The sequence below is a fragment of the Rosa chinensis genome, chromosome 5 (genome assembly GCF_002994745.2).
Source record: "Rosa chinensis cultivar Old Blush chromosome 5, RchiOBHm-V2, whole genome shotgun sequence".
Lineage (NCBI taxonomy): Eukaryota > Viridiplantae > Streptophyta > Magnoliopsida > Rosales > Rosaceae > Rosa > Rosa chinensis.
In genome coordinates, this window is record NC_037092.1 from 89,021,707 (window position 1) to 89,048,565 (window position 26,859).

Below are 26,859 nucleotides of genomic sequence, written 5' to 3' on the forward strand. Positions count from 1 at the left end.
TTCTGAAAATTTGCATTCAAATTACTAATCGTTAAGGTATCAAAGTAGATTTAATCAATGAACGAACCAAATCTGTTAAACATAAACTGTTTATGTTCATAACTGATAAATTACAATTATGAATACCTTAACAATTTTCAATTTGGATGAAAAATTACACAGTGATCTACACATAAATATCTAAACATCTAAAGATTGATTTACGGCAATGTGATCCAAAAGTGAGTCTCACAAAAAAGTCCTCATTAGAAGGGATCCCCTCAGTTGCCATACTTCTCACTTGCATACAAAAGAGTTGTAAAACTCACGCAATGGTCTAGATTTGCCATTCTCTATTTGATAGAAGAAAAATAACGCAACATGAATAGATGAAACAAATTAAGACCAAGTAAAACGATGTAGACTTATAGTGACAGTCTGACTAAGTATTTTGAGTGAGATAGAGGTTTAGAAGTTGCAATTTGGCTGCATGTCAATAGTGGATCCAAATTAATGTCTTATTTCTTTTTCTTCCTTTTTCTCTTTTTTTGGTCGGTAAAATGAGATTTCTTGACTTCAACCAAAAGAATAATCAACTTTGAACCACATTAGTTCTGTAATTATTCTCGAGTCTTAATTGGTTGCTTCATCTCCAACCACTGACGTTGCTTTCTTATCCTGATCATGAAAGGCAATAGACATAGACATATAGACATGCATCAACGACACTACAACATAGACGGTAATTTCCGACGACGAAAAATGGTCGGAAATAGGGCATTTTCGTCGGAAATACCTTTTTCCGATGAAAAGTAGTCATCGGAAAGTCGTCGGAACTGTCATGGTCGGAAATAAATTTCTTCCGACCAACCGTCGGAAATGATTGACCATTTCCGACGAATATAACTGTCGGATTTGAGTCTCGTTTTGGTCGGAATTAATGTTTGTTTCGTCCAAGAAAAGTCGATGGAATTAAGGTTTTTCGTCGGAAATAATTGTATTTCCGTCGAATTATTTCCGACTACACTTTTGGTCGTAATATCTATTTCCGATGACGTAGTTTCGACCACTCATTTCATCAGAATAAGTCTTTTCCCACGAATTTTTTCCGAGCACAATTGTTGTCAGAAAACTTTTTCCTATGACATATTTTCAACCAAAAACTTCGTCGGAATAAATATTTCCAACTAACTACTTTTGTTGGGAATTAGTATTAGAGTATTTCCGATTACATATTTGCTTTGTGGGAATTAATAATCATTACCGTCTATACAAATGACTTTTACCGATGAATAATTGTTGTCACAAACGGCTCACCTCTTGTGGGAATAAATATAGTAAATGAAATTACATTCGATTTTAATTATTAGAATTTTTTCACAAATTGAATATTTATTTTCTGAAACTTGAAGAACTAAATAAATATAGTGAAGATTTGAATAATTGATTGAATGCAAACTACATAGTCTTAATACATAGATAAAATAACATCATCCATGACATTAGAATAGGACGAGAGAAAATACTAACCTTAAAACAAATAATAAAAGATTACATTTGTCAAACATGTCTAAGCAAACTAATTGCCACCTAAAAGCCCAATACGTACTGAAGTTAGTAACTACAATCTCCACTTAAGCATGATTGAATAAACAAAGACAAACCTATTGTCTTCATTTCTTCCCCTTAAACTTTGCAACTGCATTCCTCAATGTCTCGTCCTATAGCCAATCCAACATGTTGCAAATTACTATAATATCTCACAGGAGGTATGAAAAAGAAAACAAATATAGCATGTTTAACAGTACATATGTGCTATCATATCATAAGCTAAAGTCATTGACCATATATAATACTCTAAGATACTTGGTTGCACATTATTAATACCGCAAGTAATAAAACCATTAATTCTAAACTACTCGCACATTATTAATATTTTGTTGCCTCATATAGATAGATAAGGTTTGTTTGAATACCTTGTAACTAGTGGCTAGCAGCTAAGGATCAAGATGCATTTGCTTCGGAATCTCCATTAGTAGATTTACCCTGTCAAAATAGCAAAACAGGAAATGGAACAAAGTATAATAAGTATGAGGACCTTAAAAAAAACTCCTAATTGCTGCAAAAACGCCTTGACAAAATAACGAATTGTTTTGTGATTGCAGTACTATCCATTTGGCAAGGTTGAAGTCTAGACATCTGAAATCAGCTGGCAAAATTTAGGCCTATTAATGTGCATTGTAATGTATATGTTGGTGTTCACATAAATTTGAATTGTATCTCTTTGTTGTTTTGTGTTCCTTGGGAGTGGTTTTGGTCTAGTCCCCCTTCCCTTTTGTATATTTTTTTTATCAATAAAATTTTGAATAAGGGCGAAGAGTCAGCTCTTAGTTCGCTTCTTAAAAAAAAAATGATTACTATTTACTGTATACTTTTTTACTATTATATGACATTTCTAATAGTGGCTATACTTTGTTGCATTGAATGATGATGAACCTATTTCTGGTTTTTCATTATTTATGTTATGACCAAATTTGCAAGAATATGAAGACAAAAAATGCAGGAATCTATATATTGGCCACTTTTAACCCTCTTTTTTTTTTTTTTGGTATTTCCGACGGTGAATAAGTGGTCGGAAATAAACCCTATAATTTCCGATGACTTTCCGATGAAACAAACTCTTATCGGAAAATGACCATTTATTTTCCGACGACATCACACTTGGTCGGAAAAACAATTAGCGGGAACTTTTGCCGCCAAATTATAATTATTTCCGACCCCACTCTAAACTTTTTCCCAGAGATTGTTTGCCGTCGGAAATAATGGCCATCCAAAATTTATATTTTCGACGGGAAACAATTTTTGGTCGGAAATAATGTCACTTCCGACCAAAAAGGGATTTGGTCGGAAAAAGTCAGTCGGAAAAGGACATTTTTTTTGTAGTGCGATCAGACTGGAAGATCCGAGTGCAGACATGTTTTTCTTAACATGGAAAAACTTATTGGAGGTTGCCCCATTTCATAAGTTGGAAGACTTGACTTCCAACAAAATTATTAACTTATTGTTCTTTACAAGTAAATGTATGGAAGTTCCATATACAACGAATCTTTTGTGATATTAATTGCATGGCTGAAAAATTTGAGTCTATTAATAGCGTTTTAATTCCCTGCAGTCAAGCAAGTTGCATCCTTCATCCAAGAAATTCACAGAGAGGTAGATTGGCTGTATATGCGCATTGGTCAACTAGCTTGGCCTATTCTCAATCAATCGACATAGTCTATGACTAATGGCATGTTTACTAACTTGGAATTGGAATGAGAATGGATGGAATGATTCCAGAATAAGAGAATTCCGTCGTTCACTTACATGTAAGGGAATCGGAATGAATGTGGGTCACACATCTTTATCAGGAATCAATTCCTGAATACTCAGGAATTCGATAACCTAGGGGGGAGATGGGTTTAGGAATCAACCCACCCGGAATCAATTTTTTATACCAAAAATACCCTAACATAATTTCAATAACACCAAATTACCCAACCCTAGAAATATATATACTATTGTCGACATCAGAAAACATCAATGACAAAAAAGAAACGGCTAGACTCCTTTGGTTAGTCACTGATCTTTGTCCTCTCTTCTCTGATCTTCTCCTTCTTTTTTTTTTGCTTTCACTAATTTGGCATGATAGTTATTGACCAACTTAGAAGCAAGCTTTTTTTAGAAAGAACGAAGCTAGAATTTTTATAGTTTTCCTTCAAATTTCAAAAGTCGAAAAAGGGTGTACATATTCTTGTCTGGTAATTTGCTTTTCATGATATATGATGTTTTTTCTTTCTTTTTCTGATAGGATGCGCTAGATACATTGCGGCGGCGCCGACGAGTTGTCCACCGTCTCATTGTATCGTACTTCCAAGTTGTCGATTTATGGGGTGTGTTTGAAATCATATAGTTGTCTTTTTCCCTTTTCATTTTCTAGGGGTATTTTAGTAATCAAAGTAGTTTAATTCTCATTCCTAAATGTAAGTAAACAACATCAATCGTAATCAGTTTCATTCTTATTCCGATTCCACATGGTAAGTAAACAGCGTAATGGAATTAAATTATTCCCACACCGATTCCTCTCTTATCCCATTCCAGTTGTCTCCGATTCATGATTTATTCCGATTCCAAGTTAGTAAACGTGCCATAAGTATTATAAAGAATTGGTCCATCATTAATATAAAGATGAATTAAGATACCTAGATCATTTCGTTTAATTAATAATATATACAATTTGGTGCGCTTGTTCTTTCCACTACCTTTTGACGCTTATATTTTTAACTAATGGTGAGATGAAATCAACTGTCCCCATTATTCTATGTGGATTTCACTCCTCTTTATTTTTTAAGATTATTGATATTTTATAAAAATCGGTTTGTGATAGATTCTTAGACAAAGTAACCTCTTTATCCAAAAATAAATAAAAGGGGAAATGATCATTTACCCAATTTCAGCTTAAAAATTGCCTACTTGCTCCACTAAGAGTTTTTTAACCCCATTTACCCAAAACACACTACCAGAAAAATGGTCTTTTACGGCCCACAAAGAGCGCCGTAAAAGACATTTTACGGCACACAAAAATGCGCCGTAAATGGACATGTCGTAAAAGACAAAACTCTTTTACGGCGTGTTTCTGAAAGGCCGTAAAAGACCCTACCAGCACGCCGTGAAAGACATAAAAGAGCGTCGTAAAAGGGTTTTAGAGATTCTTAATTTCGATTTTCAAATACAAGGCGCGCCGTAAATGACCAAATATGTGCGCCGTAATTGATATCAAAAGCATGCCGTGATTGATCTCAAAAGCACGCCGTAAAAGACAACAATGAACGCCGTAAAAGGGTTTTAGAGATTTTTTATTTCATTTTGAAATAGCAAAGCACGCCGTAATTGATATCAAAAACACGCCATAATTGATATCTGAAACACGTCGTAACTGTGGTTGTAGGATATTTACATCAGGTAATATTTGCACCGATTTTTTTTTTCCTGTAAATTTTGTGATACCATTTCAAAATCTATATAAATCTATACAATTTATTGAGATGAAAAGAGAGATAACAAACTGCAATATCACATTACAAAATGTAAATTAATATGCCAACAACAATACTATATAAAAACAACTTAATTAAACCAACAATTTATCATCACCGTCTTAAAATGTAAAACATTCTAGATTAATAGAGAGCATCCTAGATTAGAATCGTCTTTGTTGATTGCAAAAGATAAATGGTCAGTGATCCATGCTGTGGCCTTTTAAATATCTTCATATTATGTTTGATGCCAACTTTTACCTGCATAACCAAAACAAACACAAACAGAGCAATGAAATCTAGTCTGTCATGTGTCTTTCATTCAAGGAAAACACATGTAGCTAAAGTTCTAATTCAGCAATTAATGTATCATAAGCAAATAGAAGCACTTCTTTACAATTAATGTTCTAATTCATATTATAGTGAGAAGTGTTTTACATACTTGTTCACAATTGCATCATAATCTTGAATCACTATAGCAGCAGCATTGAAGACCCTTCCAAAGACGAACAACCAGAAGTTCTTCATCACTGGATAGCTGGCTTTTCAACCCCATGACTGACAATGCTCTGAAATAAAAAAGCAGATGAATCAGTAAAAATAAATTGGAAGCAAATAACCTCCAGGAAATAACATACTCTAAGCATTAATCAACATGTACTTTGAAATCCATGTAAATACTCTAAGCATTAATCAACATGTACTTTGAAATCCATGTAAATACTCTAAGCATTAATCAACATGTACTTTGAAATCTGCCAGTCCAATAATTACCATGGTAAAAACAATTTCTCCATTAACATAGCTTGGAGTTTGATTTCCTGCCAGAGTACTGATTTGCTTCATAAACCACAGGAGATAATATGTCAGCAGAAAGGTTTAATTTATTTGTGGAATCATAATAAAATTGACCAAAACATCTGTAGACTCACTATCAACCAAATTTAAAAATTATTACTCCCAACCAGGGGGCAAGTGGTAGTAGTGCTAGAGGCAACATCATTAACTCATCATCATCAATAAGAAGAAGAAAAATATACTGAGGCAAATTTCCCTATACGGATATCCGGCATTCCATTTAATTTCACTTATATTTGACATTTTCTTGATGTTGAGAACAGATACAAGTTTCCTTGATCATTAACTAATTTACCCTTTTCCATCAGAAGAAATGGAAAGTTGAAATTGAAAGACACCGTGGATTCATATTTTTTGTTTTTAACTATACAAACAGCTAAACATATTTCTATTATAAACAATTAAAGATATAATGTAAGGTACCTGGAATCCCCAAAACAGTGAGTATAAATATTTAGTCATGCTATCTCTTGTAGTGAGATTGACAACTGGAGTATATACTCCATAGGAGAAATCTCCTTCCGGATTAAAACAACCAGCAACCTCCTCATTTTCTCTCCATTTAGTTGACTCTGGAATAGATTGAGCATTGCAACAATCTATTAAACTCCCGCATGACTGCAGATTAGAGTTATGGCAGGCATCTCGAAGACATTGGTTAACCCTTTGGAACAAGAAAGATTACAAATGTATTATCAAACAAATAAGGGAATCTGCATATTTAGGTTAGAGAAGGAAAGGAACTCCACACACCTGTAAGCCAAGGAGGTACTAGCATGACCCAATAACATGGCCAACCAACAAAAAAGCGAGAGTGCTTATAAAAAAATTTGTCCAAGCTGACTCGAATACAAAGAAGCCATTTGGAGATTGACCAGCAAGCAGGGGCAGAACCCTATACAACCTGGGAAAATATTGAAATAGAGTCTGCCAGGCGGAGAAGATTCTTTGTTTGATTTGCTCAAAACGATCCTAAAGGAACAACCGACAACATTATGATCTGAACAAGAATTTAAACCAACTAGCTCATAACAACAACAACAACAGTAGAAATGAATCAAAGCTAAAACCCATCATATGCGGTGTCTGTAGAAAAAAAAATTTGATGAACAGCTAATGAAAACAGGATAAAGATAAGTAATCTTAGGGTTATAAAGTTCGATGCATTGACTTGTATTTGACATTTGTATAATGATCAAATTTAAACAATTGCACATCAAGCATATCCAAACAATTTAAAGTGAGAGCTTACCTGAGGAAGTGGCAAAACAATAATTAAGTCGACTAAAAAGCTTCCATGGAGATAATTGAGAGCAATTTTATATGGTTGGTCTACTATCTCTATTACAGATATGACAAAGAACTTGTTCCATCCTCGTACAACTTTAGCATCAGGGTTCACAACTCCGAGAACATATGGATACAGAAAAGAACAGGTTCTTTTAAACCATCCTTTAGCATCACCATACAGAATATTATGGAGCTGCAGAGAATTACAATCACAAATTCTGCATTAGTTTCATTTTATTTTAGTTTTGGACGAATGCATTAGTTTCATAGATAAGGGAATTCAACACTACAGAAACCCAATTCGAGACAACGAATTCAACACTACAGAAACCCAATTCGAGCATTGCATAATAGTGATTACATTACAGAGAAATCGATATGAAACATAGAAACAAACCTAGTCAAAGCTGAACTATTATCCGAGTATTGACTCCAGAACCGCTATCACTCAACAGTTTCTCCACCAGCCTCTAACTCTTCCCCGAGATCCGGCTTGTACTCAAGATTCAATCCAGCTCTGAAACTGGCTTCTCGGGGAACAAATCGGGTGGAAGTGCCCACACCCTCTTCTTCGCCGACAACAAATAGGTGGTGACGGTGAAGGTGGCAGGAGTTGGGTTAGGGAGAATGGGCTGGTCCCTAGTCTCCTTTCTCTTCTTCGCAGGAAGAATGGGCAAAATGACATCATCAAGGTGGTGGCGGTGCTGGTTGCTGCATAAGTTTGAATCTTTTGAGAGGAGCTAGGCCATGGAATTGGGATCCCTATACTAAAAACCCTACAAATTTCAATTGAAATTAAATTGGGGGCGTTTACCTTTCGGGAGAGAATCAGCTTTGGAGCTGGACTGCTGCGATGGGTTCTTCGTCATCTATGTTAAGCACCGACCAAATCCTCTTCACCTATTCATGGGTCGAAGGAGCTCGAGCTTCAAGTTCTTCTGCTCATATGTAGAGAGGCCGCCATGGATTATGTGAGAGAAAGAGGACTTGAAGAATTGGAGAAGAGAGGGTTTTCAATCTTCTGTCACTTGAGCCTTCTGATTTAGCAAAGAGTTCTAGTGGGGTAAAACCAAAAAAAGTGGGAAGTTCAATTTATGGCTGAAAATTTAGGCGCCCTTGTGAAACCTCATTTATGGCGCACCAAGAGACAGGCCATAAAAGACTCCAAACAAGTCATTTGCAGCGTGCAAAATATGGGCGCCATAACTGCATAGCTACTTTTACGGCGTAAATTAAATGGTCGCCGTGAATGACCAAAATCTTATATTTTTTAAGGCGCATATCAAAGTGCGCCGTAAATGATTGTCAATTACGGCATGCATTAGATGCACGCCGTAAATTGTGCGTCGTGAAAGAGTAGTTTTCTGGTAGTGACACTCTAAGAGATTATTTCCCTATTACCCAATTAATTCTTTTTTTTATTCTTTTTATTCATTTTTGGGACTTTTTTGCCCTCTCCTTCTTTCTCACTTAGAGAGACAAGTCGTTGGATACCTTGCCGAACTCCGGTGACTAGTGGCCGGCCGCGGAATCCGGCGACCGGTGATGGGAATCCTGCGATCGGTGACGGGAATCCGGCGACCGGTGACCTAATAATACCCAATAACCATATTATTGCCCCCCAGTAATCGTATTATTGCCTCCCAAAAATCATATTATTACCGTCCAATGAATTGTATGAACTCCCAAAACCAAAATGAATACACAACAGGCACAATTGATCAATTTATAATCATATAATTGACTCCCAATAATCATATTATTGCCTCCTAATAATCATATTATTGCCTCAATAATCATATTATTGCCCTCAAGTGAACCAAAATGAATACATTACAGATACCATCTCCACTGACCATCTCCATCGTTCATCATCATCTTCTACTTTGGTCAACTTCAGTTCAATTCCATCCACATCATCTTCTACCCAGTACCCAATTAGCCTCAAAACCTTTGAATTCGTTGAAAACAATCAAAACCCCAATTTGGTTATTTACCAAACAACGTTTTTCTCAATTGGGTCACTGAAAACTCCTCCTCAGAGGAGCTCAAGTCGGTCCTGAACACAACAAGAACTGCCGCTCACCTAGTTCGATTGGAACGAGGCGGAGTCAAAGCACATCGGAGGTGTAGGATCGAGGGTGGTCGGGCGATGTAGTAGGCCTGGATCAAATCGGATCGGACTGATCCGATATGGACTGGGTTTCACAGATGCCTAGCTGTACTCATCGGCGGAATGGCTTGAAGGTGCAGGTTCGAGTTTTGCCGGGCGACGTCGAATCTGTGGCGGCCTGGATCGCATCGGATCGGACTGATCCGATCTGGACTGGGTTCACAGATCCAAGCTGGGGATCGATTTACTTGGAGAAGGCGGCACTTTTATTTGGCGCGACTGGGATGGCGGAATGATGGCGTTGCCAGATTCGGGGGATGGAGGAGAGAAATCGGTTGGGGGGGGGGGAGAGTCGACGAGGAGAGAGAAATCGGTGGGGAGAGAGAGAGAGAGTCTGAGAGAGAGAGAGATAGATAAATGTAATTCATTAATTAAAATGAGGGAAATACTGTCAATAGATGTTAGATTGGGTATATGAGGTAAAAAAAACTCTTAGTGGATTAAGTGGGCAATTTTTAAGTTGAAATTGGGTAAGTGGTCACGGCCCCAATACGTACCGACGGTGCAAGTGACCAGAGAGTCAATATGCAATCTCAGCCATTCATTTGATCCAGTCGTTCATGTGGCACTAACTTCACACTAACGCCGTTAAGAACTGAAACCCGAAAAAAAAATGGTCAACATGGTAAAAACAGAGATCAGTCAATATTCAATTCATCTAATTAAACTAGGGTGAAATCTGGAAGCTAGTAGGAAACTGGAAAAGTCGGACATGGAGGTCACGGCCGTCACGCCAGAGAAGGATGAACGCTGGATTCTACTCTCTAGCCAAAGCCAAAACCGCCACCAGACCCATCGTCTTTGGCTCTTGGATGCTCAGACTCATGGCCTCTGTTTTCCTCATCTAAGTCGACATTTTGGTCTCCTCCAGGCTCAGCTTTCTTATGATTCTAAAATAATTGGTTGGTTTTGTAGAAGTAAATCGGTAATTGGGTCTGGTATTGAAGCAAAGGGTAATTGGATCTGGTCTGGCGGATTGATACAACAGGGGATGAAGAATGAGGTTTTAGTCGTGCCTCAACCGGCCTTTCCCCCACTGTGAACAAGCCGAACCCATATCTCGTGTATTTGAATACCACGGCCACTGGGCTGTGCTGTGTAGCAATCCTACAAATTTCTGCAATTCTTTGCGGCATTGATCGGGTTTGTGAATTAGGTTTCAGGTCGATCTCTGCAAACCACGTGCTTGCCAACTGCTCGTGGTAAATTTTGTTTTTACTACACTTTATTTTTTTCGGTCTTCGTTTCAGTTTTCATCGCTAACCATGAATACCAACGTTTGTTAGCACACGTGACTTGCACACTACTGGTGCAAGTGACCCGACGGTGCATGGAATCCTCTCCGGAATACATATTACTTCATGAACCTGTTAAACTTTCCTTCATTCAATAGTACTTGTCTTTTCTTTCTACATTTAGTGTAATTCATCACTTTATACATAAAATAAAATAAAACATTGCATGTGTCTTTCACGCACTGGTTTTTAAACTGTGCATGCAATAGGGACATGGAATATTAGTTAATTAATTCAATAATTTGAGGCAGGACAGTCTATAAATACGTGCTTTCATCTTCTCCAAGTGCAAACCAGACTCATCAAACTAAACATAGATTTTATCATGGGGTTATCATCCCTATGTTTAGCATTCACGTCGATGTTTATCCTTTCAAAACTTGTCTTGTTTCATCTTGTGGTGGCCAACTCTTTGCAGTCATATACTCCTACTTGCCATGATGACGAGAACTCTGCCTTGCTGCAATTCAAGCAAAGCTTTGTCATTAACAGAAGTGCTTCAATGTACGATTGTCCTCATCCAAAGATTTCTTCATGGAAATCAAACAGCAATTGTTGCTCATGGATTGGGGTCGATTGTGATGAGGACACTCGACATGTGATTGGACTTGATCTTAGTAGCAGTTGTCTCTATGGCTATCAACTCCAACAACACTCTCTTCCGCCTTGTTCATCTTGAGAGCCTCAACCTTGCTAAAAATAATTTCGATTCCTCTCAAATTCCTCCTACCGTTAGGAACTTTCCAAAGCTCAGGTATCTTAACCTCTCTCACTCCGGCTTTTCTGGTCAAGTCCCGTCTGAAGTTTCACAATTGACCAAGTTGTCATCCCTTGATCTATCTGACAATGATTATTTGTTTTTGAATGAAGAATTGTTAAGAAGCTTAGCTCAAAATATAACTGGCCTAGAAACACTTGATCTTTCTATCATTTATATATCATCCACAGTACCTAATTGATAGGAGCATAAATGCGACGAATATAGTGTGAAATCCCTTACACTTTTCTTAGCTATTTCCTTTAAAAAGTCAGTTTTAACTTGTTTTCTTTTTAGGTAGTTCATGGAGTGATTCAAGAGAAATAAGAGCTGAAAAGGAGCAACGAAGCCATGAAACATGAAGTACTGATGCAGAGGACCAAGTTTGATCAACAATTTGGCCAGAAATCACAAGGGAAATCCACGAAAATCGTTGTGCAAAACAGTTGCTGCAAAGCAGAAAACTGCAGTTTCAGAATCAGCTTTCTGGGAACGGTTTTGAGGAGCAATTATTACATCATTCCAGCTTCACATTTGAAGGAATGACCAGCGATCCTTGAATACATGATGTTATACTTCAACTACAGCCAAAGAACAGGTCAAAATCATCAACGAGGCAGTAGGAAATCAAAGTCGAAGTATGCTTCCCGATAAGGCAGAAACTGTCAGCTTTTCACGAAGCTTTTTGGGAGATCTTTTCCGGCGACTTTCTTGGAGTTTTTCCAGAAGGTTATTGATTATTCTAGATGATATGATGTCATAGAGAACGTGGGAGTCAAGAACCATCCAGAAACTTGTCAAGACGAAGTCGTTACTTGTCCAAGAAGGAAGCTTCAGAGTCAGAAATTGAATCCTAGTCAAAACAGGACGGTTTTGCAGAATTCTTCTTTGGACGGATTTCCAGGGAATTTTTGGGAGGTTATTGCTGCTACAAATATGAAGGAGAGTCCTAGAATGATTCCTCAAGATTGTGGGAAGATTACCCAGGCTTCAAAATCATTTAATTGTGCACCAATTAAAGGAATCCTCAAGCAAATAGGGAAGGTTTTCAAAGCATTGTTGAAGAAGGAAACTAGGGCTGCACTTCTAGCTCCTATATATATTGAGCTTCTGCACACGCTCCAGAGATGACCACGCCTTTCACCTTCTCTTCTATCTCTCTTTCTCATTCATCCGCCATCATCTTTTTCTTCTTCTCTATTTGTTTTATTTTGGTTTTTAAAACAATGTGTAACTAACTATCTTTTTGTTAGGGGCAAGGTTTGAAGCCCCAATTATGTAGAACATATGTTTGTTTAAATCTATTTTCTTGATCTTTGGTGTGAATTGGTTGTTTAATTCTGATTGATTGAAAACTTTTATGTGTTTATGTTCTTTGGGTCGACACTTAGGATATATGCATGTAATTGGAGCTAGGTTTAGAAAATAATTCACCTAATCGTCTTGTTTTCTAATCCACAAGTATGCAAGGCTTTGAACAAAAGTTGATGTTTTAAACAACTAGAAGAGCATGCTAGGTAGGCGTTCCACACTAGACTGCAACTCTATAACCAATCGTTTCCATGAGATCTTAATGCTTCAAATATGTTGACACTATATGTGTTGTTGATAGGATAGCGTTCTATACCTTGATCGCATGTTTGATAGGCTTAGCTATTGTGCGTTCACGTAGACTAAGTATTTAGGGAAACATTAATAAGGGACATGATCTGCTCCGACTTGTTTCTTGGTTGATTTCTATTCACACCTTAGTAATTGAATCTAGGTTAACTTAACATTGTTCGAAAGTAATTGGTGGTGGATTTCCGAGTCTCTAACATGTTCTCCGTCTTATTTTCTCAAAACCTAAAATAAAAATCGTTTTTCTTTTATATTATCTTTTATTTTCGTTACAAACTAAAAACCCCAAATTGTTTCAACTTAGGATTGCAGAGCCCTTTCTATCCCTTTCTGTTTCCTGCCATATTTTTCTAGTATCTGACGTTTTTGTTTTGTTTAGTTTCAGATTTTGTTTGTTTGATTTGTGTTCTTTGTTAGTTTAGCTTAGTTTATTTTTCTTTGTGATTAATTGGTTACCCTCAATCCCCGGCTTGAACGATCCCTGCTTACTCTATATTGCTAACGACTACATCTTGCAGGGTTAAGTTGAGCGCTTGTTGTTTTTAGCGTATGTATTTTTGGCGCCGTTGCCGGGGATTGAAAAATACTTATTTTTCACATTCACATTGTTTGGTTTATTTTTGTTTATATTTAGATTTTTTGGATTTTACACATTCTTTTTGTATATATTACTAACTTAAATTTCTATTTTGTTTTTCAATGTGGCATCAATCTTACGAGGTGTGTTTCATATGCTCCATAGTTGGTCATTCTAAGGAGACATGTCCAAGCATCCAATATCAAGGATACTACAATCAAAATACCATGCTTGGAGGATTTCAAGACAACCAAAGGCAATGGAATAATTACTATTCTCCTCCGTACAATCCGGCATGGGATAATCCTCCTTACTCTTCGTGGAATGACGATCCAAACGTGCAACAAGGATCTTTCAATGAGTTCGAAGATTCTCCATATTCATACCATGACTATTGGCCACAAGCCCCACCTCCTCAAAACTCAGGTATGTCTAATAATGATGATGAGATTATTAAGGAACTAAATGCTGCTACTCAAGCTTTGATTCAGGGACAACAAGCTTCAGATGCTTCTTTTCAAGCTTGGATTCAGGAAAAGCAAGCTCTTGATGATGATTTGGCAGAAAAACTAAAGCGTTTGGAGAACTTAATATCTCAGGAGCACCCTTCTAAACCGATGGCAACTTTAGGGGAGCTCCCAACAACTACGGCTTTGTGTCAACCTCATGATGCAGTCCATGATTCAACATTTGATGAGGATGAAGTAATGGATTTGGAGGAGTCATATAAAGAGAAACTCAATGTTGAGACTTGTGAGGACTATGAACTATGCTACATAACCGAGCTTGAAAAGTGGGAAATGGAAGATCCCTTTGATGACGAGGAATCCTATCATGAAGAAAGTAAGGATGAGCTTCATGCAAATGTGCCCCAAGTGCCTGAAACAATTATGTTACCTAATGAAGATCCAAAAGGATATGATGCCACAAGGGAGGATTGCTTAAAAGAGGAGTCCATCAAAGCTCCTACATTTGGACCTTTATTGCTAGCACATGGAAGACCATCTGATCCTATAACGCCTCATTCAACCTCTACATGTGTTCCCACATCCAACCAATGGTTGAGTTTGTTGATCATGTGGAGATGGTGATAAGTGAATATCTCAAATTAGATAAGGAGATCATTCTAGCTGTGATTGTTGAACTTAAGAAAAGAAGGAGACAATGGAAGAAGAGAAAGAAAAAGAGAAGCATCAAATCCTATCTATCCATTGCTCCCAAGTTACCTAAGTTGCTAGAAAGAGCCCATGAAACATCTTTGAAGAAGCTTAAGCATTTGATCGAACCGCGGCCTAAACCTCTTGATTACTCTTGATGAAGAGCTGCTATGTCAGGCTGAAGACTTTAAACCAAGCGCTTCTTGGGAGGCAACCCAAAGAATGTTTTCTTTCTTTCTTCGTTTTCTATTTAGTTTCTTTTTGTTGAAGGAAATCAGCTATTAGTGTGCCTTATCAAACTAGGAGTAGCAATAGGAGAGAAGGTTCTAGATTTCCCAATCCTACACGGATTGGTATTCCTTGTAACATTAGAACTAGCACTTTGTAATCCCTATATATAGGGCTCCTATTCTCAATAATAAGAACACATCTCTCTCATCAATCTCTCTCAAATACATTATACTTAAACACGTTATCAGCACGACTCTAACCACAAAACAGAAAACCAAAACTCATTCACAAAGCAGCCCCTAGCCCGAGCTAACCGAGCCTTCGCTGCAGCCCGCGCGCCCATGCGCTTGCAACCTTGCACAGCAGCCCCTGCTGCCCCCTCCCTGCAGTCCTGCGTTCCTGCCTGCTGCCACCGAAGCATCCCTGCTGCGCAAACAAGCCAACGCACACCCACTGCATCTTTTTCCCGTTCCTGTGCACATCCGTCTTCTTGCAAGCCTCGAAACGTCTAGTTCGGAAGCTCAGATCGAAAAACTTTCTTCATCAAAGTTGTTCGTCTCTGTCTCTTCCATCTAACCTCCGAATTTCAGCCTTATCGGAGTCATATTGAGATCTGTACACCAATCGAGGTACAAGCTGTTCAGAACAGAATCTACTCGGATTGCTTCGCTCCATCACGCCTGCATCGACACGCGCGTGATCCAAATACAAGTAAGTATTCAAAAGAGTAAGTTTTGAAGTTCCTGTAATTTCAGAATTTATATTTCTTCTTCTTTTCTCGGGGACTTGAAAACCTCCCTTCTTCTACATCCCACCTTTCTTATAACGTGGGTTCGATCTTTGAGAAAAGCGGAATCGTGGGGATTCACGCAATTAACGAACTAAGAGCGTTCGTAAGACTTCGGACTAAGAGCGTCCGTAAGCATCGATTAACGACCATATAAACATCATTGTTTCGGTCTAATCCAATTATTCTTGGAAATCGATTTCTTGGTAGCATAGCTCGGAAATCTTATTATTTAGTTGTCGTGGAAGCATTGGCTCCGAAACTAACTTGTTCCTGTTTCATCTCTCGAGATGTCAAACAAGAACAAACTCGATTTTGTTCCATTGGATTATGCAGGCAAAGGATATTTATACTGGGCCATTGACATTGCGACCCATCTTACTGCCCAAGATTTATTGCATACAATCCAAGAGCTTTGTCCTATAGAAACAGCTCCAGACCCTCAAACTGAGAAAGATAATTCCAAGGCACTTGCCTTTATGAAATGTCACATGGATAGTGACCTCCAGTTTGAGTTCATAAATGAGGATAGCGCTATAAAGCTTTGGCAAGCGCTTCGCGAACGATATGGCAATGTTCGTGACTCCATACTTCCGAATACAGAAGCAGAATGGAAAGATCTTCGCTTCTCTGAATTTGACACTGTCATGCAATTTTATTCGGAAGCTCTCAGCATCAGAGCAATGATGCGTCTCTGTGGAAAAACAATCACAGAAGACCAATTGATTGAGAAAACCCTCAATACCTTCCCCGTCTATGCTATGAGGTCCTCTGACTTATTCCGGACTCATGTAAATGCAAGACGGATCACAAGTTTTCAACAGCTTATTGAAGCTATGGCCACTACTGAAAGACATGGCAATGAACTTGTGCAAAGAAGATTTGATAGGCTTCAAGATAGCTATCAAGAGCATCGTCCTATGGCTAGAGAAAGTCGCCATCGACGTCATGATCCATACGATCGAAATGCTCAAGAAGGTAATCGCTCAAGGCGACAACCCCACGACCGTAGGAGGCGTGATTTTGAGGGAAATAGGGTTGGAAACCATGGAGCCAACGTTGGCCATGGGCACCACTTTCCAACGCCACCAGTCCTAGGGACTATGCATATTGCGCCAATGCGCCTCAATCAAGGGAGAATCCTCTTCATGGTGTCTATTTCTGATATGGAACGTCTGATCAATGGACCTGAATTTGCAATGTACCTACGAAGGTAGTCGCATCATGGTGATCAAGACTTCGAGTTCACAAAGACTTTAAATCTGGCGATGAAGACAAAATACCGCAGATTTTTATTTATAGTCTTTTATTTTTCCAAGAATTATGTAATGGCAATTATGCCTTAAATCAATAAAATGACTTATTGTATTAACTCTTTCCCTCTAGGCGTACTCAAGAGTACTTGTGATGTCTAGGCAAGGTTTGATCTGAGAGAACGGTTTTAAAAGTGAGCAACGCTCCACCAAAATCTCGCTTTACCTTACCTGGTCACAACTAAATTGAAATTACCGAACGGATAGAGTGACTACGATTTGTCTACGATTTGATTTTTATATTGGATTAGATTATGGTCACGAAACTTTGGTGTCATCATTGGATATTATTAATAAAGTATCGATTTATTTTATCTCATGTCGTAGACATGTTTTTCGAACTTTATTATTTTAAAGATATAAGAGCCAATGGTTTTCATGCGGAAACGCATTGTGAGAATGGACAAGAGTTCCTTTGCATCACCTCTAATGACTACGGACATAAACGAGTATTAGAGAAACTTATGTGTCGATCTAGTGGGTTATATGCAACCACTATTCGAGTCATTGAATCCAACCATGTCATGAGAGATGATTTATGGGATTCCGACACGTATAGGCTTTGGCACGACCGTTTGGGACACCCAGGTCGTGACATGATGATCCATATATTAAAGACTTCACACGGACATCCCTTTTTCAGAACAAAAAGAAGTCAAACTCGGTTTTTGGACACCGAAGGAGCCCCTGCGCCTCACGGCGCCGTTTACCCCAAAATCCGGCCATCCTTGGCCGGCGCCGCCATCCCCCTGCGGCCTCAGGGTGGCATTGACGCCACCAAGGCGCCTTTGTCTCCAAATTTTACTTCTAAAGTCCATTGTGACTTCATGGCTCAACCAAAATCCTCATTGGTTGTTTCCAAAGCCCATCATTCGTTCTGCAAAGCCTGCTCTTTAGCAAAGTTAGGATCGAGACCATCCTATGCAAAGGACACCAAAGAAAATATACCATTCTTGCAAAGAATCCAAGGTGATATTTGTGGACCTATTCAACCACCATGCGGACCATTTAGATATTTTATGGTGTTGGTTGATGCATCGACACGCTGGTCACATGTCATGCTATTGTCCATAAGGAACGCTGCATTTGCTAAACTCCTAGCACAAATAATTAAGTTACGGGCTCACCACCCTGATCATCCCATTAAGTCTATAAGATTAGACAATGCTGGGGAGTTTACATCAAAGACTTTTGATGATTATTGCATGTCCATTGGGATTGATGTTGAACATCATGTTCCTCATGTTCATACCCAAAATGGTCTCGCAGAAGCCACCATTAAACGACTTCAAATGGTTGCTCGAGCATTGGTGATGCGCACCAATCTCCCTATTTCTGCTTGGGGCTATGCAATATTGCATGCAGCTGTGCTTATTCGTCTGAGGCCCACTGCCACTCAACCCTTCTCTGCGTCCCAAATGGTTACTGGGTATGAGCCTGATGTCTCACACTTACGCATATTTGGGTGTGCAGTCTATGTGCCTATTGCGCCGCCACAGCGCACCAAAATGGGTCCTCAAAGACGATTAGGCCTTTATGTTGGATATGATTCTCCAACGATTATCCGCTACATAGAACCCTTGACAGGCGATCTCTTTACCGCTAGATTTGCGGATTGTCACTTCGATGAGACAGTCTTCCGGTCGTTAGGGGAGATAAGAACATCAATGTTCAACAGGAACGACAGGAATTGTCGTGGTCTGTCCCCACTATGTCTCATCTTGATCCCCGAACCGCACAGTCAGAAATTGAAGTGCGGAGAATTCTCGATCTTCAGAACGTAGCAGATTCGATGCCTGATGCGTTTTCTGATATCGCTAAAGTGACGAGATCACACATACCTGCTGCAAACGTGCCTGCAAGGATTGATGTCCCTAAAAGTAGAGGACATGACGCCAACTCAAGAATGCATGAGCATGGCGCCAACGCCCCATCTCTCAATGATGGTGACGTTGTGGCTAGGCCCACGGCTCCCGCCAAGAAGCGCGGGAGGCCCATAGGTTCGATGGATCCTCGCCCAAGAAAGAAAGCGAGTTCGGCACAAAATAATCCATTAATCATCGATGTAAATAATCCATCTCATGAGAATATTCCGGATTATGGTTATGTCCAAGAGACATCATTGGGGGACGCTCCAATGTCAGAACCAACTCCAGAGAATAGAGAGATCTCCATAAATTACACTAGTGTACATGAGATGATGGATAGAAATTCTATGGCGATTGATGATGTATTTGCATATCATATTGCAAAAGGAATCATAGAATATGATGATATCGAACCTCGCTCTGTTGAAGAATGTCAACGAAGAGCATATTGGCCTAAATGGAAAGATGCGATCCAGGCTGAATTGGATTCACTAACAAAGAGACAGGTGTTTGGGCCTGTAACACAGACACCCCCAAATGTAAAGCCTGTTGGCCATAAATGGGTCTTTGTTAGAAAGCGTAATGAGAAAAATGAGGTTGTTAGATACAAAGCCCGCCTTGTGGCGCAAGGTTTCTCACAACGCCCTGGAATTGACTACGAGGAGACATATTCTCCCGTAATGGACGTTATAACGTTCCGCTACCTTGTCAGTTTGGTAGTTTCCGAAAAACTTGACATGCAGCTTATGGATGTGGTTACAGCATATCTCTATGGGGATCTAGATTCAGAGATATATATGAAGGTTCCAGATGGACTTCAATTACCCAAATCAAGTGGCTCTAAACCACGGAGCGCGTTTTCAATAAGATTAAAATGCTCACTATATGGATTAAAACAATCCGGACGGATGTGGTATAACCGTCTAAGTGACTACTTGATTGGGAAGGGATATATTAACAATGAAATATGCCCATGCGTGTTCATTAAAAGAACAAGTTCCGGATTTGCAATCGTAGCAGTTTATGTCGATGACATGAACCTAATTGGAACTCTAGATGAGTTAAAGGAAACTGCTAAATACTTGAAATCCGAATTTGAGATGAAAGATCTTGGGAAAACACGGTTTTGTCTCGGTTTAGAACTCGAGCACCGTAGTGATGGAATCTTGATCCATCAGTCTGCATATACTCAGAAAATCCTAAGGCGCTTTAATGAAGATAAAGCAAAGCCTACGAGTACTCCCATGATCGGCCGTAGTCTTGAGCCCGGAAAAGATCCGTTTCGTCCAAGGGATGAGGACGAAGAACCATTAGAGGCCGAGGTGCCCTATTTGAGTGCAATAGGCGCATTATTGTACTTAGCTCAATGCACAAGACCGGATATCTCATTCGCAGTGAACTTGTTAGCTCGACATAGCTCTGCGCCAACACGCCGCCATTGGATTGGTATAAAGACAATATTTCGATACCTAAGAGGTACGATTGATATGGGCCTATTCTATCCCTACAGAGAGAAAAGGAATGACGGAAAATTGGGATTGGACTCCAAAAGGCAAAATGCCCCCGTCCATGGAATGGCCGCCGGCCATGTTGCCGCCGCCGGCGCCGCCACCGCTCATGGTGGCCGGCGTCCTCATGTCTCCCTCCATCAAAACGACAATGATGTCTTGATGGGTTTTGCTGATGCAGGGTACCTCTCTGACCCTCACAAAGGTCGCTCCCAAACTGGTTATGTCTTTACCATGGGAAGCACTGCGATATCTTGGAGGTCTACAAAACAGACCCTTGTTGCTACTTCCTCAAATCATGCAGAGATTATTGCTCTACATGAAGCTGTACGTGAATGTGTATGGCTAAGGTCTGTAATTCGACACATTCAAGGAAGTTGTGGTTTGAAGTCTACCACAGATGAACCTACATGCATTTATGAGGATAATGCAGCTTGTATTGAACAAATGAAGTTAGGTTTCATCAAGAGCGACAACACCAAACATATATCGCCTAAGTTCTTTTATAATCAGCAACAACAATCACTTCTAAAGATTGAAGTAAATCAAATCCGATCAGAGGATAATGTAGCGGACCTATTCACTAAGTCGTTACCTAAATCCACCTTCGAGAAACATGTGAAGAGCATCGGATTGAGAAAGTTATCCGAACTCCCACGATTATAGCAATCAGGGGGAGATATCGACATCAGGGGGAGTTATGATGTCTACATGTTCGATCTCGAAGAGTGAAGGACGTGTTGTGCTCTTTTTGTCCTTCGACCAGGGTTATTTTTATCCCACAGGGTTTTTGTTACCTGGCAAGGTTTTTAACGAGGCAACGGATGAAGCGTCACCACCAAGTTTGAGCGGCACAAGGGGGAGAGTTGAAGGAAATCAGCTATTAGTGTGCCTTATCAAACTAGGAGTAGCAATAGGAGAGAAGGTTCTAGATTTCCCAATCCTACACGGATTGGTATTCCTTGTAACATTAGAACTAGCACTTTGTAATCCCTATATATAGGGCTCCTATTCTCAATAATAAGAACACATCTCTCTCATCAATCTCTCTCAAATACATTATACTTAAACACTTTTTATGTTTTTAGTTCGTGTGCAGGTCATAAGGTTGTAGAGAAGTGTGAAAAGTGTCCCTTCTGTACAAACAGAGTGCTGACCATACAGTCAGTCTACTTTAGACGACTGCCGTTTTTCGCTCAGATGGAACCAGAAGATGTACCATACATGGATGGAAAGATCTTTGCGTGTAGTTTCTGTTTATTTTTACAGAACTGGATTCGGAGTTCATATGCATTCCCAGTTCCAGTTTGAATGCAGTAAGGTCAGTTCAGGAAAACAGAAAACTGTGCAGTTGTGTCACGGAAAAAGAAAAACTGGGCGTATTTCCGTGGATGAAATGAGGAGTTCTTTACATGGACTCAAAGCTCTATATGTATATTACCTTCAGACCAAAAATCGCGTCCATTAGACAAGTGATGCTCCCGGAATAAAGGTTTGAGTGGGTAAAGGTCACTTTGCCCGGTTTTCTGTTCAAATTTCTGTTTTTTCTCTAACTTTATAGGGCTATAACTTTCAAACCGCTTGGAGTTAGAAGGTGTTCCACATATGCCCAGAGAGCTCACAATGTCCACTTTCACCTCCAAGTGATATAATCGTCATCTGAAGCTTCCTAGAAACATTATGGGACCTGGAACATGGGCTGCCGACACAAACTTATGGTTTCCAAAGATGCAACAAGACTGCACATGGAGCTTACGTTAGGAAGTCAAGACCTTATGGTCTTGAGGTTGGGGTCTTTTGTTGTCATCTCCAAAGGTCGTGAGCATTGGGAGGTCTACAAGGGGGAGCTTTTCTATCAACCTTCTCACCTTTCTTCTTTTAAATTTTTTTTTTTTTTTTGATTTCCTCTCTTTACGCTTCTCTTATGCATTGTTTGATTAAATTTACCATACATTGAGGGCAATGTATGATTCAAGTGTGGGGGAAGGGAATCCAATTTGAGTCTTATTAAAAAAATAAAAAAAAAATTGAAAAATTTCAAAAATCCAAAAAAATAAATTGCGTTAGTTATTTTCTTTCTTTTGGAGTCTTTAGTTCTTGTTTTCAGTTTTTGTTTTGTTGTTCGAGTCTTAGGTTGCCTTCAACTGTCTAGGATGAACTTAATCTCTGAAATTATGGATAAAAGAGGATCACAATATTGTGATGATGTTAACAGAATTCTTTGGTTAATTATGATATATAGAAAGCATATGATTGTGTAGTAGATGTGGTTTTGTTGACCTTGGTACAGAATTATGAGCATGTTGATGATGAGTTTTGATTCATAATAACCCTTGTGAGAATTTGAGCCTATTTGCTATTCTTTGTGAGTGTTTATTGAAAAATATATTCTTACTTTCTTGGCGATGCTTAGTGATTTCATTATCTTTCTCTTTGATTGACTGCTTGCCACAGATTAAGTTTGACGGACTCTAGAGATTACTAGAACTTGCTCTTGTACTGGTCGAAACTTTTATCAATACATGTCCCTGATTCTGGAAAAGATAAAGGCACCTAGGAAATTCCACCAAAGCCAAAAATAGCCTGTGTCCATATTTGTGCCCGTCGTGGGACTCCCTTAGTTTAACCCCTTTGAGCCAACATTTAAACCTTTTTCTTTCATCACCCTCAAAATCCTAACCTTTAAACCTTAGTATAGTTATATCCCTACCCTTGTTCTAAGGATTTAGTGGAGCTAATTCACGAGACGGATAAGATTTTGAAGGCACTACAAAAGAGATGATGAGAAAGAATAAGTGTGGGGGAAAGACTTGTCCATGAGAAAGAAGAAAAATATGTATGCCGAAAAAAAAAAGAAAAAAAAAGTAAAAAAAAAAAGTGCAAGTATGTGTGGATTTTAGTCCCCCCATTGTGGATAAGGAGTTTGTTTTGAAGTGAAGGCCTAAGTACGATGAATTTGGTCTTTGTCCTATTTCACAAGTGTTCAAAGGAATGTTAGAATGAAGCAAGGGTCCAACACAATGACATCTGACCCTCAATAAATACACACAAGAAGCTTCAACGTTGCAAGATGCCTTGGTGACTAAAAGAAGATGTCTCAATACTTCAATGAAGGCTCCACTAGGTTTTTAGAACACTTTGTGTCTTCCCTTACCCCTTCGTTTCTTTAAACCCCTAAATCTTGGCCCCATTACAACCTTAAAGTAAGACCTTTTTGATCCTTAAGATGGGCAGCCTTTGATCTGTGGAGATTGGTTACAAGAGTTGAGCATATGGTTTGTTCCGTCCGGCAAGTAGTTGGTATCCTTCATGAGATCGAAAAAGAAAAAAAAAATACATATAAAATTCGACATAGCCTTTCTTTCTTTATATATGTGAGCTTTTTGTTTGTCGAAAATATTATCATCTCTCACATATATTTGAGTGAAAAAGCTTTTAAGCATTAGCCTTGATCTGAGAGAAGAAAGAGTGGTAAATCCTGTGAGGTTTGAATCAGACTTGTTGGATACATGCTAAGCTCCACCCATCACCATTGTCACATCCGTGTCTTACATGCTTATATGTGGAATATATGTTTTAATTAACTCTTGAATTACTTATGATTGATTCTTGGTTGCATGCTAATCTTGATGCTATGAAAGTAAGAGATTTCTGAGACAACAATGTTGAAGGCATAGTTTGTTTTGAGTGTTTTGAGTCCTTGTTTTATTTTCTTTGTTTTGACTGTGCTAAGGGACTAGCAAAAGCTAAGTGTGGGAGAATTTGATAGGAGCATAAATGCGACGAATATAGTGTGAAATCCCTTACACTTTTCTTAGCTATTTCCTTTAAAAAGTCAGTTTTAACTTGTTTTCTTTTTAGGTAGTTCATGGAGTGATTCAAGAGAAATAAGAGCTGAAAAGGAGCAACGAAGCCATGAAACATGAAGTACTGATGCAGAGGACCAAGTTTAATCAACAATTTGGCCAGAAATCACAAGGGAAATCCACGGAAATCGTTGTGCAAAACAGTTGCTGCAAAGCAGAAAACTGCAGTTTCAGAATCAGCTTTCTGGGAACGGTTTTGAGGAGCAATTATTACATCATTCCAGCTTCACATTTGAAGGAATGACCAGCGATCCTTGAATACATGATGTTATACTTCAACTAAAGCCAAAGAACAGGTCAAAATCATCAACGAGGCAGTAGGAAATCAAAGTCGAAGTATGCTTCCCGATAAGGCAGAAACTGTCAGCTTTTCACGAAGCTTTTTGGGAGATCTTTTCCGGCGACTTTCTTGGAGTTTTTCCAGAAGGTTATTGATTATTCTAGATGATATGATGTCATAGAGAACGTGGGAGTCAAGAACCATCCAGAAACTTGTCAAGACGAAGTCGTTACTTGTCCAAGAAGGAAGCTTCAGAGTCAGAAATTGAATCCTAGTCAAAACAGGACGGTTTTGCAGAATTCTTCTTTGGACGGATTTCCAGGGAATTTTTGGGAGGTTATTGCTGCTACAAATATGAAGGAGAGTCCTAGAATGATTCCTCAAGATTGTGGGAAGATTACCAAGGCTTCAAAATCATTTAATTGTGCACCAATTAAAGGAATCCTCAAGCAAATAGGGAAGGTTTTCAAAGCATTGTTGAAGAAGGAAACTAGGGCTGCACTTCTAGCTCCTATATATATTGAGCTTCTGCACACGCTCCAGAGATGACCACGCCTTTCACCTTCTCTTCTATCTCTCTTTCTCATTCATCCGCCATCATCTTTTTCTTCTTCTCTATTTGTTTTATTTTGGTTTTTAAAACAATGTGTAACTAACTATCTTTTTGTTAGGGGCAAGGTTTGAAGCCCCAATTATGTAGAACATATGTTTGTTTAAATCTATTTTCTTGATCTTTGGTGTGAATTGGTTGTTTAATTCTGATTGATTGAAAACTTTTATGTGTTTATGTTCTTTGGGTCGACACTTAGGATATATGCATGTAATTGGAGCTAGGTTTAGAAAATAATTCACCTAATCGTCTTGTTTTCTAATCCACAAGTATGCAAGGCTTTGAACAAAAGTTGATGTTTTAAACAACTAGAAGAGCATGCTAGGTAGGCGTTCCACACTAGACTGCAACTCTATAACCAATCGTTTCCATGAGATCTTAATGCTTCAAATATGTTGACACTATATGTGTTGTTGATAGGATAGCGTTCTATACCTTGATCGCATGTTTGATAGGCTTAGCTATTGTGCGTTCACGTAGACTAAGTATTTAGGGAAACATTAATAAGGGACATGATCTGCTCCGACTTGTTTCTTGGTTGATTTCTATTCACACCTTAGTAATTGAATCTAGGTTAACTTAACATTGTTCGAAAGTAATTGGTGGTGGATTTCCGAGTCTCTAACATGTTCTCCGTCTTATTTTCTCAAAACCTAAAATAAAAATCGTTTTTCTTTTATATTATCTTTTATTTTCGTTACAAACTAAAAACCCCAAATTGTTTCAACTTAGGATTGCAGAGCCCTTTCTATCCCTTTCTGTTTCCTGCCATATTTTTCTAGTATCTGACGTTTTTGTTTTGTTTAGTTTCAGATTTTGTTTGTTTGATTTGTGTTCTTTGTTAGTTTAGCTTAGTTTATTTTTCTTTGTGATTAATTGGTTACCCTCAATCCCCGGCTTGAACGATCCCTGCTTACTCTATATTGCTAACGACTACATCTTGCAGGGTTAAGTTGAGCGCCTATTTTGGGCGTATCACTAATACCTTGTCCAATTTGTCACATTTGACATCCCTTGTCCTAAGTTCATGCGGCCTGTTTGGCAAATTACCATTATTTTCTCTTGGTAATCTCAGACATCTCATCTATTTGGACCTTTCAGGTAATAATTTCAATGGCCAAATTCCTTCTTCATATGCGAATCTTACCCAACTCACATATCTTTCACTTGGGTATGATGGGGATCTACCCTGGTACCGATTGCAGAGAGAAAAGGAAAATTGAAACAAGCAAAGGAAAATTATATTTCTTCAAAAGTGGTTGCGCAGAACCCTAGTACAGCCATATATACTAGACTAAATGGCTATGATGGAGCCACGTCTCCCCCTACAAGCAAATCAGAAAAGACCCTAATACAAGTTTAATTAATTAAACTAAGTTTTGTAATAAAATATAAGTCTGCCTAATTAATGATGGTCACGTGCGTCCCATGCTAACGAGCAACCCAACCTAATTAAATATTCCTTCAAGGCTGATCAAGACTTGACTCGTAACAGTGCTCCCCCCATCACAACAAACTTGTCCTCAAGTTTTTTTCAATTAGAACTTAAACTGAGGGTACCTTTGCATGATTTCTTGAGCAAATTCCCACGTTGCCTCTGCCAGAGAAGTACCGA

The 26,859-nt window shown here is 38.8% G+C and overlaps 2 long non-coding RNA genes across 3 annotated transcripts; both read right to left on the bottom strand.

Moving 5' to 3' along the window:
- Positions 1–1,422: 1,422 nt before the first annotated feature.
- LOC121049297 lies at positions 1,423–2,087 on the bottom strand. The gene is made up of 2 exons (XR_005799531.1): positions 1,956–2,087; positions 1,423–1,700 (listed from the first exon to the last, which is right to left on the bottom strand). It is a non-coding gene; the product is annotated as an uncharacterized LOC121049297 (long non-coding RNA).
- Positions 2,088–5,035: 2,948 nt separating this feature from the next.
- Positions 5,036–8,271, bottom strand: LOC112167356. Of its 2 annotated transcripts, XR_002923738.2 has the most exons (7): positions 8,017–8,271; positions 7,600–7,913; positions 7,165–7,395; positions 6,336–6,884; positions 5,829–5,894; positions 5,497–5,623; positions 5,036–5,315 (listed from the first exon to the last, which is right to left on the bottom strand). It is a non-coding gene; the product is annotated as an uncharacterized LOC112167356 (long non-coding RNA). The 2 variants fall into 2 exon arrangements; XR_005800675.1 differs by having other exon boundaries at positions 6,336–7,395.
- Positions 8,272–26,859: the final 18,588 nt, after the last annotated feature.